Here is a 16,130-nt window from a genome sequence, read left to right as displayed (position 1 = left end):
AAAATTTTAAATTTTTTAACCGTTGTATTATTTTTCTATAATTTTTTAACAAAATTTCTATCTTTAATTTAAAAATATTTTGCCGTGCTTTTTTTTGTAAAATTGATTTTTCTATGAAATTTTAACATTTTCTCTATCTAAGCAAATATTTTTAAAAAATTTTACTATTGGTGAATTTTCTATAAATTATTTATCCAAATAATAATTTTTAATATTAAAAATTCTTGAATATTAAATTTTTGAAAGTTTACTTTTTTTTTTGTAAAAATACTTCCTCTATTCCATTATCAAAAAATTTCTTACAATGTTTTGAGCTTAGAAACTATTTTTAAGAAAATTTTAGCGAAAATGAATCTTTATATAGAAAAAAATTTATTACAGCTTAAATTTAATTCAATTTTTCTTGAAAATTTTTCAGCTTTGGATATTTAAACTTAGCAGTTAGCAAAATTCTCAGAATTTTTGAATAATTAAAAATAATTTTAAAATTGTTTTTTATAAATGGTTTATAAATTGTAAAAAATCTAGATTTTTGAAATTTAAAAGTTTGTGATTTTTCTGGATAATAATATATATATTATTTTACTCTTTTCTTTACTATATTCCATATCTTGTTTTTGCATGTGAAGAGCTAATCTTTTAAGACAACTTCTGTCATTCGATCGAGAGATTAATAGGACTTTCTTGAGAAGAAGAAACTTACAGAAAACATTTCAAGCCATACAAGAATCTGTATAAATGGTTGACAAACTATTGAAGGATTATGCAGCACCTTATGCACGAGGGGTTCGGTCTAGCATCACTCGACCGCCAATCGAAGCCAACAATTTTGAAATCAAGCCTGCAGTGATCTACATGGTCCAGCAGAATCAATTTGGAGGAGGACCGCACGATGATCCAAACCACCACTTAGAGCTTTTCTACGAGATTTGCGGAACTATGAAAGTGAATGGGGTCCCTCCAGAATCAGTAAGATTGCTTCTTTTCGGATTTTCCCTGAAAGACAGAGTCAAGCAGTGGCTAAATTCCCTTCCAGCAAACAACATATCATCTTGGGAGTAGTGTGAACAGAAATTTCTGGACAAGTTCTACCCACCAAGTAAAACTGTACACATGAGGAACTTGATCGCTAGCTTCAAACAGATAGACTCAGAATCATTATTTGAAGCGTGGGACAGATTCAAAAGTATGCTGAGACAGTGCTCTCATCATGGCCTTGAGAAGTGGTTGGTTCTACACACATTCTATAATGGAATCAACTATCACACGAAGGTATCCCTCGATTCTGCAACAGGAGGAGCACTAATGAACAAGAGCCTTGATGAAGCTGAAGAGATCATAGAGAATGTGGCACAGAACCACCATCAGTGGGCAACTGAAAGATCTAGTAGTTCTTTCTCAGGAATCCAATTAAGGCGTCAAGAAAATTCGACGTAGATGCAGCCACACTCATGTCTGCAAAGATGGACGCTCTGACCAAGAAGTTTGAGGCCGTGTGAAACAACACGGGCAAGGCAATAGTTTGTGTTTGCAAGACTTGTGGAAATACGGATCATGCTCAAGATACTTGCCCCTTAGGGACAATACAAGTACAGATAAATCAACTTGAGCAATGCGATGCGATAGTCAGTTACAACCAAAAGCAGAACAATCCGTACTCCAACACATATAACCCTGGATGGAGGAACCACCTAAATTTCTCATACCGGAATAACCAGGACCAAGGGCCAACAAAATAAAGCTATCAACCTGGGCAACAGAGCTACCCATCTGGACAACAGACTTATCAACAGCAACCTTCACAGCTGTCCAGAATTAAAAAGATGCTTGAAGAAGCTCTCTCAGAGCAAAAAAGAGATGAAGAATGAGATCAAGAAGTTGACTCAAAGAATGGAAAATTCTGAGAAACATCAAAAGATACAAGACAGCCAGATAGCCCAGTCCTTCTCAAGAGCACAGGGAATATTTCTAGGAAAGCCAGATATAAACTCAGTGGAACACTGCAACCGCATCGAGCTGAGGAGCGGACGAACTTTGGGAGACCCCCAAATCACTACTCAAAAAGGACTTGACACAAAGGAAGAGCCCTCTCCCCTAATCCCCAATCAGATCCAGAACAGGGATGGAGAGAAGGTCACCAAGAAAGTTGAAGGAACTCTTCAAATTCCCCCACAAAGTTAGACGATTCCTTTCCCTCAGAAACTGATAACATCCCAAAAGGATGAAGAGTTCAACCGATTCCTGAAGATGATTAAGGAAATTTGCGTAAAAGTACCACTGATAGATGCACTGCACCAAATGCCGAAGTTTATAAAATTTTTAAAGGGAATTTTATCTAACAAGAGGCAAAAGGGCGACTTCGAGAGCGTAGCATTAACAGAGAATTGCAGCACTCTACTTATAGCAAATATTACACCAAAACTTTAGGATCCAAGGAGTTTTTCCATACCTTGCAAAATTGGTTCTGAACTCATACACAAAGCTTCTGCGACTTGGGAGTCAGCGTTAGCCTACTTCCATACTCGTTGTGTAAGAAGTAGGACTCCAGAACATTAAACTGACTACTATGGCATTACAATTAGCTGACCATTCATGTAGATATCCAATCAAAATAGTGGAAGACGTGCCAGTAGAAGTGGGTGGAAGTATCATTCTCACATATTTCATTATCCTGGATATGGAGGAGGATCACAAGATATCGATCATCCTTGGAAGACCATTCCTTGCCATAGCTGGATCCCTCATTGATGTGAAAAGTCACAAGTTACCCTTGGAGATCGGCAAAGAAAAGATTGAATTTGATTTATCTAATTTTTCTATCTGTGACTCTTCTTCTCAGGGAAATTCTAGTAAGATAGACATACACAAAGTCGAGGAGTGCAGTTTCCAAGAGAGGTCCCCTCCAGTGAGCGGCAAGAAGAACATTTGTCCTGCACGAGCGAAACTAAAGGTGCAGACTGGAGCATTAACCCTAGGAGGAGAGCCGTGCTTCCATGGGTTTAGTCCACACTAAATGAAATGGGGTCGAGCTAAAGACCTAAAACAAGCGCTCCTTGGGAGGCAACCCAAGGGTTTTTCATTTTAGTTCGTCATTCCATTTATCATTTTATTCGAGTACTTTTGTTATTTCTTTATTTTTGGGTCTTCGTTTTCAGGATGTGCATAGCCTCCACGAGCTGGCCGTGAGCATTTTATGGGCGTGGAGGTGTCAGAGGAACCAAAATGGTGAAAGGTGAGTCACCGTGCGCTTAAAGGAGTCGATCATGTGACCCCACACGGCCGTGCGAAGCCAACAGAGGGACAAAGGCCATGGGTCGTGCAACCTTGCACGACCGTATGGCCTGTGCAGAGAAGAGGAGTACACGGGTCGTGCCAATTGGCATGACCGTGCAAGACCACCAGAGAGGAAGAAGACTCAAGCTGTGCCAATTGGCATGGCCGTGCAACCTAGAAGAAGGAGGCGTGGGTCGTGTCAACCAGCACGACCGTGCGACTTTGGCCGAAGGGAGAAAAGTTGGGGCCATGCCAATTGGCATGGCCGTGCAGAAATCATACCTAACCCGGTCGTGTCTATAAGACACGGTCGTGCCCCTACCCGTGTGCGCTGCCTACTCCTCCAAAAGCCCTAATTTCCATCTTCTTCTCTCCCAAAAGTCTTCTCCTCCCTACTACACCTCCTCAAGCCCCAATCCCCACCTCTAAAGCTCGCCTTTGCTTAGATCTACATCTAGATCTAACACTTCCTCAAGCCACAAATCCGGAAAGAGAGAAGCAACTCCCCTATTTTCCTTCCTTCTCCTCCTCTCCCATCCTTAAGATCCATCTCCACAAGAAATTCCTCAAAGCCTTGCACATCATGTCACAAATTTTGAAGAGACTTCGTCGAGGAAGCGGTGGTTCTGGCGAAGGAAATGCGTCGGGAGGCGACAAAGGCAAAGGGAAGGCTTCTTCTTCAAAGGCAAAGGAAAAAGGGTGGCACGCGACGAAAGTAATGAAAACAAGTTTAATATTATTTTTAGAATTCATGAACATAAAGTTAAATATGATATCCTTATCGCTAGAAAAATTATATGCACTAGATATATGGATCCCGCTACTTTAGATATGCTAGGAATTAGGGACGACATAGATTGGATGATTAGTTCCTTAGACTGGAACGATATTGTGTATGCTCATTTACCGACTTACCCCCGCCTAGTGCTTGAATTTTTTAGCTCAATTGATATTAAATTTTCATCTGAGGATGATTACGTAGGGGGCATAACTTTTAGGCTGATGAATAAGAAGTTCGGTGGGCATTCAGTGATTTTAATAATTTTTTTGGTTTACCTATTGGTGGTGCTCGCAGATTTGATAATGAGATTAGATGGAACGAATTTTGGATGTCAATAACTGGATCAAAGGATCCTTATGAACCCTTTAGAGTTGAGGCATCCCGCATGCAAAACCCGACCTTTAGACACCTTCACCGAGTGATGAGTAAAACGATCTTTGGTCGAGAAGAGAGTGATGGGGTGGTTAGAAAGGTAGAGCTCTATTCTCTTTGGGCAATGTTGAATAAAGTGGACTTTGATTCCGGATTTCATTTCTTGCAAAAATTTATTGAGAGCAGCTAAAGCATCTTCGGGGATAATAGTGTTTGGTGGATTGATCACCCAAATTGCATTCAATCTGGGTTGTGAGCTTGATGGATTAGAGGTTATTCATGGCAATGACAAGATTGACATCGATTCTTATCTCGCTATGAAGATGATTTGTCGGGATGAGAATAAGTTTGCTTTCCCTAGGACCAATAGTTTTCCATTACCCTTCCTTGCCCCGAGCGCACTTCAATTCGCAACCCCGCAAACTGAGTGATTACTGACTTGATCCCCGAAACTATTCCCTCCATTATAGAAGAAATCGAGTACCACCAAGAGCCCTCGTCATCAGGATTTTCGCACCCTTTCGGATATTCGGAACCTCCTAGGCACTCTTTTGCCTATGGTACGGGACCTTCTAGATTTGATTTTTCTGACTTCCGTGCCTCCTTCATGAGAAGCAAAATACCCAACAACGATTGTTGGAGAGTCGCTTCAAGTTATCTGACGATCAGTTTAGGGAGGTACAGGATCATTTTCAGTTTACTAGGGACTTCCATAGTCAGGTGACAGGGTTTGTTCAAGACTATGAGGTTGACCAGGAAAGAATGAGGGGGTGTTTGGTTCTTTCCTAGGAATATAAATCGGAATGAGAATCATTGTATTGTGGAATGGAAATGGGTATGGACATGGATATCACTCTTAAAAGCAATGTTTGGTTAGTTGTATATCTTCTATCGGAATAAATCAAAGTTTCCTTTTTTACCCTTAAAGGAAAATAAGAGAAAAAATTAGATGTGAGAGAAAGATGAATGTGAGAGAAAAATATGATAAAAGAGAATGATGAGAGAGAGTGTGTGATAAGAAAGAATGAAGAGAGAGAAAGTGTGATGAGAGAAAATAAAAAAAGAGTGTGTGATTGGAGAGAGCATGATGAGAGAAAATATGATGTGAGAGAAAGTATGATAGGAGAGGATGAAGAGAGAGAAAATATAGTGAGAAAAAATGAGGAGAGAGGGTATCATGAGAGAGATTGAGGAGAGAGAAAGTATGGTGAGAGAAAAAGAGAACAGTGAATATGATGGGAGAGATTGAGGAGAGAGAAAGTATGATGAGAGAGAAAGTGTGTTGAGGAAAAAAGGAGTAAGTGTGATAAGAGAGATTGAGAAGAGAAAAAGTATGATGAGAGAGAAAGTGTGTTGAGGAAAAAAGGAGGAAGTGTGATAAAAGATATTGAGGAGAGAGAAAGTGTGATGAGAAAAAAAAGAGTGTTATGGGAGAGATTGAGGAGAGAGAAAGTGTGATGAGAAAAAAAGAAGGAAGAGAATGCGATGGAAGAGATTGAGGAGAGAGAAAGTATGATGAGAGAGAAAGTGTAATGAGAAAAAAGAGGAAAGAGAGTGTGATAGGAGAGATTAAGGAGAGAGAAAGTGTGTGATAAAATGATGAGAGAGAAACTATGATGAGAGAGAAAATATAATGAGAGAGAATAAGGAGAGATAAGTGATATGAAAGAAAAATTAAATAAATATATTTTGATATTTGATATTAATGGAGAAAATTTTAGTTTTAAGTCAAGGATATTTTTGGAATAAGGGAATATTTTGATTGATGAAAATAGGATAATGGCTCATTGAAGGGGAGGTACATGAGAATGAGTTATTACCCAATTTCAAGGATTCATTCCCTTATTTGTATTCCTATTCCTATAATCCAAACATTAACAATGGGAATCAATGATTCCCATTCCCATTCCCCACTTCTATTACCCTAAACCAAACGCCCCCTGAGAAATTTTATGGATGATATGGATATCACTAGACAACAAGTAGATGTCCTTTATCAATATCATCAACACTTTGACCATCTTCCTGGTATGCCTAGATTTCCTCCTGGCACACATCGGGGACCTCCTTAACCCCCACCTCCGCCACCGTATTGATTTCATCGGGATGATGAAAAGTTTAAGTTTGGGGGGTGTTGTGTCTGCACAACCTGAGTTGAGTCAAGTTTTTTTTCTTTCTGCATATTTTATTTTCTTGTTTTGCATATTAGTTTGCTTGTTTATTCGTTTCATATTTCTATTTGCATCTTATATGCACTTTCTTACCTATAAAAAAATATTAAAAAAATAATTTTGAGGCATATTTGAGAACATCAAACCTTCTACTTTTTCTGCTACTTGTCTGATAGCAAAATGATTACCATTTTCTTAGTTCATGTGTTGTCAAGATAGTGTTAGTATGTTTGGTGTATCTCCTTTCTCTATTTTTAGTAGCATGAAATAAGCTAAGTATTGTATGGAGTTTGGTAAAAGTCTTGGCCTAACCTTAAGGATCTTATTTTCACTACACTTAAGTACTTAAGCTTGAATAGTAGAAATATTTTTGGAATAGTTATGATTCATCCAAATTGTTTAGTACTTTTGTTCCCATGATGATTTCTTACTCACATTTTGGTTACTGGATGACCTCAAATCATGAAAGCTCATTTGGAAAAATCTAAATCCCAACATATGCGCATTTGTGACTAGTGCTACACTATAGCACCAAATAAAATAAAAAAAAATAAAATAAAAAATAAAAAAATGAATAAGGGATAAAAAAAATAGTTGTCGTGAGTGGAAACTAACAATTCACCCCTTTGAGACCGAGTTAGGTTACTGGGGAAATGATCTTATGTTTCTCTTGATTCCGAGTAGTATCCTTTGAGACCTTGTGTAATTTAAGGAAAACGAACCAAGTGTGTGCTAGGTAAGTGCCTATCACCGGGAACATTAGGAACTCAATTGTATGACGACTTAACTAGGACAGAGAATTGAAACTTGAAGAGTTTGAGTTACTTATTGCACTGAGCACAAAGAACTTATGATTAGGTAATACTTAGGTTACTCTACAATCGTGCTTATCAATGAAACTAGTTGATAGAATTAGGCGAATGCACTAGGGATTATGAAACACTGCCAGACGCTCATGAACATAGTTTGCAGCGTTTTGCTTGAGGACAAGCAAAGATTCAAGTCTGGGGGTTTGATGTGCGTAAATATTATGATCGTTTATGCATGTTTTAACGCACATTCACTTGCTTTATACGTATATATTCTTTGCATGATTATCTCTTTTATCATGTACTCATCATATATACTTTTTTGTTCGGATATCTGCTCTTTGTTTGGTTTTGTGCTGACAAGGATGACTTTCGAAGTAAAAAACAGCGATTATCAACGCACCGAAACGAGCCAAAGAACACGGTCGTGCAATCTCGCATGACCATGTGGCCAAACAGAAGAGGAGCAGTGCACGATCATGCAACTCTTGCACGGCCATGCGGCCAACCAGAGGCAGATCAAAGTATGGTCGTGCAAACCTACACAACCATGCCCCTCCACGACCGAAGCCAAGAAAGAAACGGTCGTGCAACCCTGCACGGTCGTGTCCCAGGAGCCGAGCCCGAAGTTCACACGACCGTGCCAATTGGCACGGCCGTGCAGCATGGCCAAATACAAGAAAGGGCACAACCGTGCCATATTGGCACGGCCATGCTGCCGCAGTCATCCCCTAGCTTATAAAAGGGTTTTAACCCTTCTCGTCAAAGGGAGGAGCCGGAAGTGAGCCGTCAGAGAGGGAATCACCTTGGTGTCGTTCCACGTCGTCCAGGACCTCCGTCCAGCGATCCTTCATCACCACATCGACTCCAGAAGCAAAGGATTAGATCCGAATATCACTCGTCGTCGTTGAATAAGCATCCTTTCTCTTTCTCTCTTCTTGTTTGAGATTGTATGCTTAATTATATCATGTCTTCAGGTTTTTCTCCGGCGTCTATGGAGTAGATTCCTTGTTCTAGGATTAGGGAGTAGTTGTGGATCGGTTTGATGTAAGACTCGTACTTTTGCTTATATTCATTGGATGATTTCACTTGCTTTGTTTCAATTGCGTATTAATTGATTGTGTAGGAATTGCTAACCTCGTAGAGAGATTATCTTAGATCGTACACCCGAGGGGCCCTAGTGACAGGGGTAACCCATTCACGGACATCTAGGGTATTTCCTCGAAAGGAGATGCAACTTCTCCGCAAGGAAGTAAGAGACCAAATCGAACCCTTACTTTTATCCTTAATGACATCAATTAGAGTTGCGTTCTTGTGATCTACCGAGACGCCCTAGTGATAGGGGTTAACCGTAACAAGATTTCACAGGGATCTTCTTTATTTAGTGCTTAAGGATAGTAGCTTTAGCTTCCGGCGAATGCATGTTGATAGACAATGAGTAGAGGATAGAACGTGATACATCAATACCACCACAATGAAACCGAACTCTTAGAACTATTCATAAACCAAGTAAATTACTCTCTCTTCACTAGTTCTCATTTCCGCTTCTTATTCTCTTTTCTATAGATAACTCACAATCATCGATAGTTTAGTTAATCTTAAGTGAACCATTGCTAGTGCTTATAATCAGTCCTCGTGGGATCGATAATCTTTATTATTGACGATGAATCCGTACACTTGCGGAATCGTAATAGCCATCAGAGCTACCTAGATTTCTTATACGGGGAATGAATAAGCTGCTTAAACCATTTGAATTTTTTGAGGATAAGTAATATTGCACAAACCAATGTTATGTATACATGTAATGAAAAGTAACAAACTCAGATAAGATAGCCAATGTGAATTGGGAATTTGATTTTCTCATTTGCAAAAAATCACAGTATATTTGACCAATACTTTTCTAAAAGAGATTCCTCGAGTGATTTCCTATTGGATATAGTAATGCTATCATGGAATAACAATTCCTGTGTTTGGTTAGCATACATGAAACTATTATCTTCAAATTTTTTGTATGCTTGCTAATAGATTCTAGAAAGGACTTCAATTAACATTTTTAGTGTATAAAAGTAATGATGATTTAGTTTTGAAGCTCATGAATTTAATAGAATCAAATCATTCCCCCTAGTATGCTTGCTTGATTGAGGTGGTTATAGTTATTTCTACATTCTATGGATGATATTGACGGAGGTGTCATTAAATGAAAGTTTCTATCTAAAATAATTTTTGAAAGAAGTAATGATGGTTACTTGTGCAATTTGTTTTAGTTGCTAATTATGTTTTAGATGATCATTTTAGTAGATCATTTAGGTTGTAGACTTTAACAAACTTCCTATCCATCTTTTATTAGAATGTATTCGCTTAATCTATTCACAGGTGTTTGGCTTTGCCATGCAACATATGCAAGCTGACCAATTTAGTCTAATTTGGTTTTCTTATAGCTAAATTTGGATGATTTATGAACCATTGTAAGCCGATGCAATATCTTGCAAGATGAAGGAAGACCTTGAATTTGCTAGCCAATGCATAGGAAGGTATATTTGTTTTTGTTTGCCTTGCTGAAGGAGAGTAAATTGGTAGGTACTTTCTTGTGTTCCGCATTGTATATTAGATTTGGAGAATTGTTGAGCCAGAGTATATTGAAGAAGGTTTCAATTTTACTCTCTAATGTTTCAGCTATTCCAAGAAAAAGAAATTAACCAAGTGGATGATCTAGCTTTGATATTCATGGAGAAGCTGCTTGTGGAAGTTCACTTAATTTTTCTTTCAATTTGCATTGGTAAGGATGAAAACTCACAACCATTCTCCAAATATGCCTGAATTCAACCATGTCTATCAAAGTGACCTTCATGTATTCATAGGACCTAATATCAAAAGCTATCAGGATAAAGAGAGATAGCACAGACGTTCCTCGACGTATAATGAATCTAAGCAGAGGGAGGGTAGAAAATCATGTGTGAGAGTAGGTTCCTTTTCAGTTATTTTTAATGATGTATTAGCTTTGAATGTAAAAGACATATTGATCCGGCGGTAAAAAGCCGGAACCCCACAAGGAGTCAACGCTGAGGGGAGGTCAAAGGGTCCAGTGGCTCACCCGAAAGGGGCGAGCCGACCGGACTCGGAAAAAAGGGCAATCTGATAGTAAAAAGACACCCTGGTAGGGACCAGGGTTCCGACGCTCAAATGAAGCAGTGCACAATGACCGAGCGGAAGGAAGCACCCCCCGGACGGCGCAAAGAATCAGGGCCGTCCGGACGACTTTCACCGCGTCCGGACTTTCACCGCCCGCCCGGTGGGCCGGGCTCCCCAGACAGGTGGTGGGTAAAAGATGGGAACATTTTCTGACAGCCGTCAAGTCGTATGGCTATGCCATACTTCTAGCCTGACAACGGGGGTCCTGCCGTCCCATCAAAGAACATTCTCTCACTGTAGCAGTATGGGATCAGGTAAGCTCTCTGACAAGTGCATACCGTGGTATGGGTTGCTGACACGTACGCATCTCGATGGGCGTGCATCAATTCTTTCTCCGTCCTATATAAAGAGGCTATTACTTCGCCAAAGGTACGCATGATACAGATTTGGCAGCCACTTTCTCCATAGCCTACCTGACTTGAGCGTCGGAGGACCGTCGCCGGGAACCTCTCCCGGCCCGGTTTGTTGCAGGTTCGCCGGAGCACTCGAAGATCCAGCAGAGAGCGCCACGTGCCCAGCGTCCGCTGACTCTTGGTTCGGACAGGATCAAATTGGCGCCGTCTGTGGGAACGCTCCTGCATCCGAGCAGAGACAATGGACGAGGCTGGACGACAGCACACGGTGACGCTTTCAAGGGAGGAACTCGACGCTCTGGTCGAGATAAGGGCCGCCAAACTCGTGGAGCAAAAACAAAAAGCATCCGTCGAGCGGGCGGAGCAGCAAGCAACATCTGCGTCAGGTGGCCGAGCGGAAGCACCTCCAGCCACCGTCGCATTCCATCGGGCCTTATTTCGCACCCCTGGAGCCACGCCGGCCCGAAGAGATATAGGATCTTCCTCAGATGAAATGCCAAGGCGGGATGACAGGAAGGGGAAAGCTCCCCGAGCGGACTCCTCCCCCGAGCAGATCAATCGCCAATTCTCGGAGGCTATACTACGGGACCCTCTGCCCAAGCACTACGTGCCTCCGACAATCGGCGAGTACAATGGAACAACGGACCCGGATGATCATCTGGGTAAGTTTGATAACACAGCCACGCTCCATCAATACACCGATGGAGTGAAGTGCCGAGTCTTTCTTACCACTCTCTCGGGATCTGCTCAACGGTGGTTCCGGAGGTTGCCGGACGGATCCATCACGAGCTTCAAGGAATTCCGAACGGCCTTCCTCCACCACTTCGCCAGTAGTCGGCGTTATCAAAAGACAAGTGTCAGCTTGTTCGCCATCAAGCAAGAGCCGAGAGAATCGCTTCGAGCTTACATTCAGCGGTTCAACCAAGTGGCGATGGACATCCCAACGGCCACCTCGGAGACGATGATGAACGCCTTCACGCAAGGCCTAGCGGATGGAGACTTCTTCCGGTCGCTCATCCGAAAGCCGCCCCGAGATTATGATCACATGCTACATCGAGCCAACGAATATATAAATGTGGAAGAAGCGCAAGCCGCTCGGAAAAAGGAAGCTCCTGCCGAGCGGGCACATACTCACGCCGAGCGGAAACAGCAAGCCGCTCAGCAGCCGCCCAGAGGACCGAGGGCCGATGCAATCCGACCCCCCCATGCCAGATCTCACGTACAAGAGGTGGCTGCCGCTCGGCCCAAGCCAAAGAGGAGGTGGACCCCTATGTTCTGCACCTTCCACCAGACGGATACACACAACACGAGGGATTGCCGAAGCATTCCCTTGTTGTCCAATCCCGTTCCCAGGAAAGCCGAACGACGGTCTCCTCCCATCGACAGGAGACATAGGACTCATGAAGCTGACCGGACCCACACCGAGAGGCGACATCAGCAGACACCCGATCGGCACCGATCTCCGAGGCAGGAGAATCGCCGGGCGTCCAGAGAACGGTCACGACCGTCTGCTCGGGAGGAGGAAAACCGGAACAATACTTCCCGGGGCGAGATCAACGTTATTGCCGGCGGACCGACCGGAGGAGACTCGAGCCAGAAAGGCGGGCGTCCGACAGCTGCAGATCCACGCGGTCGGCTGTAGTCAAGAACGGGCAAGTGGACCGGAAATCACTTTCGGACCCGGGGACTTAGAAGGAGTAGAAGTGCCCCACGACGACGCGCTGCTCGTTAAAGCGGTAATAGCAAATTACACCATTCACCGCATATTTGTTGACACAGGGAGCTCGGTCAACATCATATTCAAGAAGGCGTTCGACCAGCTGCAAATTGATCGAGCCGAGCTGCTGCCCATGACGACCCCGCTCTACGGGTTTACGGGCAACGAAGTTCAGCCGGTCGGACAAATCCGGCTGGCCACCTCGCTGGGAGAAGAGCCGCTCAGGAGGACCAGGACAATCAACTTCGTGGTGGTCGACTCTCCATCATCCTACAACGTCATTTTGGGACGACCGGCGCTCGGCGAATTCCGAGCGGTTGTCTCAACCTTCCACCAAAAGATAAAGTTCCCAGTGGAAGACAAAGTAGGAGAAGTGCGGGGAGATCAGCTAGCAGCTCGGCGCTGCTATATAGAGATGATCCGAGCGGAGGCCTGTTCCGCCCGGAAGGCACCCCGAATCGAGGTACACGCCATAACTGAGAAACCTCCTGCTTTAATTTATGATGAAAAGGAGGAAGTCCAGATCCATCCAACCCGATCGGAGGCCACGACTTTTATCGCCTCTGATCTGGGGAAAGAACAGAAGGAGAAGCTGATCCAGTGCCTCCAACGAAATTATGATGTCTTCGTCTGGTCGACACATGAGTTACCTGGAATTTCGCCGAGCTGGCGCAGGATGAATTGCATGTCCGACCGGACGCTCGGTCGAAGCAGAGGAAAAGGGATTTCAGCGCGAATACTATTATCCGGCGTAGAAAAACTTCAAGGCCGCCACATACTGAGGTTCCCAAGTGGGCCAACGTAGTCTTGGTCTCAAGCCGGGCGGCAAGTGGAGGGTGCATCGACTTTCGAGACTTAAACAAAGCATGCCCCAAGGATTTTTATCCTCTGCCCCGGATAGATCACAGTGGGCTACGAATTAATTTGCATGCTTGACGCCTACCAAGGATATCATCAAGTCCCGCTCGCTGAAAAGATCAAGAAAAGTAAGCTTAATGACGGCACATATTGCTACAATGTGATGCCGTTCGGATTGAAGAATGGGGCCACCTATCAACGCTTGATGAACAAAGTGTTCAAGGAGCGGATCGGGCGAAATCGGAAGTTTTTGGACGACATTCTTATCAAATCCGTCCGAGCGGCCGATCTTTTCAAGGATATGGAAGAAACCTTCCGCACACTGCGCAAATATGGAGTCAAGCTAAATCCCCAGAAGTGCTTGTTCGGAGCTAAAGGAGGGCGTTTCTTGGGGTACATAGTGACCGAGCGGGGAATCGAAGCAAATCCCAGCAAGGTAAAAGCACTGCAAGACATGCCGCCCCCAAGAAATACAAGAGAAGTGCAAAGGTTGACCGGTCGGATAATTGCTTTATCCAGATTCATCTCCAGAACCGCCGATCGGAGCCTGCCATTCTTCAAAATCCTGCGCAAGGCTACTAAGTTCCAGTGGGATGAAGAGTGTGACCGAGCATTTGAAGAATTGAAGACATATCTAAATTCTCTGCCTGTGCTGGCCAAGCCGATCGGGGGTGAGTCACTGTATATGTATCTGTCGTCAACTGAGCATGCTGTAGGCTCAGCACTTGTGAGGGCGAGCGGCGAAGAGCAGCCGGTGTATTTTCTAAGCCACATTTTAAAAGATGCTGAATTTCGTTACACTGGGCTCGAGAAGTTGGCTTTAGCTTTGGTTTTAGCCGCTCGGCGCCTTCGACCGTATTTCTTGGCTCACACCATCATTGTCCGGACGAACAGTCCACTCGGAAGAGTGCTGTTGAATCCAGAAGCGTCCGGACGGCTTATCAAGTGGACGACAGAATTAAGTGAATTTGACATCCAATATCAGCCCCGCTCGGCGATTAAAGCCCAATCTTTGGCTGATTTTGTGACCGAAGTGCAAAGACCAGAGCCGGAAGCTATGTGGAGAATATATGTGGATGGATCCTCCACTCGGCTCGGAAGTGGGATCGGAATATTACTACTCTCACCTCAGGAAGAAAAGATGCACCTATCCGTCAGGCTAGACTACAAAGCTACTAACAATGAAGCGGAGTATGAGGCCCTCATAGCCGGATTGCAGCACGGCATGTGGGAGCCGGTCGGGTGGCACTCTATTCTGATTCACAGTTGGCCGCTCAGCAACTTTCCGGCACCTTTGAAATCAACAGTGTTCGGCTCAAACTCTACGCTGAGGCTTTTGAAAAACTCAAAGCTGCTTTCCGAGAGGTGCTTATTCAGAAGATTCCCCGAACGGAGAACCAGGAGGCCGATGAGTTAGCCAAACTCGCGAGCTCAATAACGCCGGTCGCCGTTCAGCAACCAATTGAAAAAACGCTGCTGGTGGCACATGTCGACCGGATGCAAGGCCTCGCGTTTTCAAATGACTGGAGGACACCTATTATAGAATTCCTCCGTTCGGGCACCACACCATCAGATGAATATGCAGCCCGGCTCCTCAGAAGAAGAGCCGGTCGGTTTACACTAATCGGAGATCAACTTTACAAGAAAGCTTTCGCACCTTTGAAATGTGTAAGCTCGGAGGACTCGACTTACATCCTCCGGAAGTACATCAAGGATCATGCGGAGGTCATCCGGGCGCTCGTTGGCCAAGAAGATTCTCTTGGCCGGATACTTTGGCCAACTTTACAAACAGATGCTGCTCGGACAGTATCTACATGCCTTTCGTGCGAAGTATCACAACTTCTCCCACCGACCGGCAGAGGAGATGAAGGCATCAACCATCTCATGTCCGTTCGATCAATGGGGAATGGATATTGTGGGTCCATTTCCGATGGCGACCGGGCAGAGAAAGTTTTTACTAGTGGCAGTAGACTATTTCTCCAAGTGGGTGGAGGCCGAGCCGTTGGCAAAGATCACTGAACAAATGGTTAAAAAATTCATCTGGCAGCACATCATTTGTCGGTTCGGCATCCCTCGCCGACTAGTGTCCGACAACGGACGACAGTTCATAGGGAAGATGTTAGAGGATTGGTGCAAAAGCTACGGCATTGAGCAACATTTCACGTCCGTGGCCTATCCTCAGAGCAACGGTCAAGCTGAAGTCGCCAACCGGGAAATTCTTCGTATTTTGCGCGCTCGGCTCGACCATATGGGAGGAAGTTGGCCGGATGAAGTGCCGAGCGTCTTGTGGGCCATCCGAACGACGCCAAAAGAAGGGACAGGAGTCACACCGTTCCATTTGGTATATGGCGGTGAGGCTGTCATTCCGGTCGAAGTCGGAGTTGAGTCAGCCCGGATCCAGAGCTATGGTGATGGCAATGCCGAACGAAGAAACATGGAGCTGGACTTGGTAGAAGAGGAGAGGGCAAAGGCGTCCGTTCGGCTAATGGCATACCGTCAGCGGATGAGGCAAAACTACAACCGGCGCGTCATTCCCAGATCGTTCCAGGTCGGCGATCTTGTCTGGAAGAAAGTGAAGCCGGCCGGCGATGTCGGCAAGCTTGAAGC

General features: G+C 44.0%; 1 non-coding gene across 1 annotated transcript; it reads right to left on the bottom strand.

Annotated features, from left to right (window-relative positions):
- Nucleotides 1-1,109: 1,109 nt before the first annotated feature.
- LOC121983522 lies at nt 1,110-1,217 on the bottom strand. The gene has a single exon (XR_006112567.1). It is a non-coding gene; the product is annotated as a small nucleolar RNA R71 (small nucleolar RNA).
- Nucleotides 1,218-16,130: the final 14,913 nt, after the last annotated feature.

The sequence above is a fragment of the Zingiber officinale genome, chromosome 5A, assembly GCF_018446385.1.
Source record: "Zingiber officinale cultivar Zhangliang chromosome 5A, Zo_v1.1, whole genome shotgun sequence".
Taxonomy (NCBI): domain Eukaryota; kingdom Viridiplantae; phylum Streptophyta; class Magnoliopsida; order Zingiberales; family Zingiberaceae; genus Zingiber; species Zingiber officinale.
This window is presented reverse-complemented; position numbering and strand designations above follow the sequence as displayed.